The following is a 2,361-nucleotide window of genomic DNA, read 5'->3' as shown; positions in this document are numbered from 1 at the left end:
GGCTATGTGCTTAGTGCGGCTGTGCTCAACGGGATTATCCGCCGTGCGGATTGCACTCTCATTATCACATAGGAGAGGAACTTTGGTTAATTTGTAACCATAGTCCCTAAGGGTTTGCCTCATCCAAAGCAATTGCGCGCAACAATGGCCTGCGACAATGTACTCGGCTTCGGCGGTAGAAAGAGCGACATAATTTTGTTTCTTTGAAGCCCAAGACACCAGGGATCTTCCCAAGAACTGACAAGTCCCTGATGTGCTCTTTCTATCAATCTTACACCCTGCCCAATCGGCATCTGAATATCCAATTAAATCAAAAGTGGATCCCTTGGGGTACCAAAGGCCAAACTTAGGAGTATGAACTAAATATCTCAAGATTCGTTTTACGGCCCTAAGGTGAACTTCCTTAGGGTCGGCTTGGAATCTTGCACACATGCATACGAAAAGCATAATATCTGGTCGAGATGCACATAAGTAGAGTAAAGATCCTATCATCGACCGGTATACCTTTTGATCTATGGATTTACCTCCCGTGTCGAGGTCGAGATGCCCATTGGTTCCCATGGGTGTCTTGATGGGCTTGGCATCCTTCATCCCAAACTTGGTGAGTATGTCTTGAATGTACTTCGTTTGGCTGATGAAGGTGCCCTCTTGGAGTTGCTTGACTTGAAATCCTAGGAAATACTTCAACTCCCCCATCATAGACATCTTGAATTTTTGAACCATTATCCTACTAAACTCTTCATAAGTAGATTTGTTAGTAGACCCAAATATGATATCATCAGCATAAATTTGGCATACAAACAAATCATTTGCAATAGTTTTAGTAAAGAGAGTAGGATCGGCTTTTTCCGACTTTGAAACCATTAGCGATAAGAAAATTTCTTAGGCATTCATACCATGCTCTTGGGGCTTGCTTGAGCCCATAAAGCGCCTTAGAGAGTTTATATACATGGTTAGGGTACTCACTATCTTCAAAGCCGGGAGGTTGCTCAACATAGATCTCCTCCTTGATTGGTCCATTGAGGAAGGCACTTTTCACGTCCATTTGATAGAGCTTAAAGCCATGGTAAGTAGCATAGGCAAGTAATATACGAATTGACTCAAGCCTAGCTACGGGTGCATAGGTTTCACCGAAATCCAAACCTTTGACTTGGGAGTATCCCTTGGCCACAAGTCGAGCTTTGTTCCTTGTCACCACACCATGCTCATCTTGCTTGTTGCGGAAGACCTACTTGGTTCCTACAACATTTTGTTGCGGAACTAAATGCCATACCTCATTCCTCGTGATGTTGTTGAGTTCCTCTTGCATTGCCAACACCCAATCCGAATCCCTTAATCCATCTTCCACCCTGTATGGCTCAATAGAAGACACAAAAGAGTAATGTTCATAAAAATGAGTGACACGAGATCGAGTGGTTACCCCCTTATGAATATCGCCGAGGATGGAGTTAACGGGGTGATCTCTTTGTATCGCTTGGTGGACTCTTGGGTGTGGCGGTCTTGGACCCTCATCATCTTCCTTGTCTTGATCATTGGCATCTCCCCCTTGATCATTGTCCTCCTCTTGAGGTGGCTCTTCTTGATCTTCATTTTCATCAACTTGAGCTTGATCCTCATCTTGGGTTGGCGGAGATGCTTGATTTGAAGATGATGGTTGATCTTGTGTATGTGGAGGCTCTTCGGATTCCTTAGGGCACACATCCCCAATGGACATGTTCCTTAGCGCAACGCACGGAGCCTCTTCATCATCTAGCTCATCAAGATCAACTTGGTCTACTTGAGAGCCGTTAGTCTCATCAAACACAATGTCACAAGAAACTTCAACTAGTCCAGTGGACTTGTTAAAGACTGTATATGCCCTTGTGTTTGAATCATAACCAAGTAAAAAAACCTTCTACAGCCTTAGGAGCAAATTTAGATTTTCTACCTCTTTTAATAAGAATAAATCATTTGCTACCAAAGACTCTAAAATATGAAACATTGGGCTTTTTACCGGTTAGGAGTTAATATGATGTTTTCTTGAGGATTCGGTGAAGGTAGAGACAGTTGATGGCGTAGCAAGCGTTGTTGATTGCTTCCGCCCAAAACCGGTCCGAAGTCTTGTACTCATCAAGCATGGTCCTCGCTATGTCAAGTAGAGTTCTATTCTTCCTCTCCACTACACCATTTTGTTGAGGTGTGTAGGGAGAAGAGAACTCATGCTTGATGCCCTCGTCCTCAAGAAAGCCTTCAATTTGAGAGTTCTTGAACTCCGTTCTGTTGTCGCTTCTAATCCTTTTGATCCTTAAGTCGAACTCATTTTGAGCCTATCTCAAGAATCCCTTTAAGGTCTCTTGGGTTTGAAATTTATCCTGCAAAAAG

Source organism: Zea mays, chromosome 3 (genome assembly GCF_902167145.1).
Source record: "Zea mays cultivar B73 chromosome 3, Zm-B73-REFERENCE-NAM-5.0, whole genome shotgun sequence".
NCBI lineage: Eukaryota > Viridiplantae > Streptophyta > Magnoliopsida > Poales > Poaceae > Zea > Zea mays.
This window is presented reverse-complemented; position numbering follows the sequence as displayed.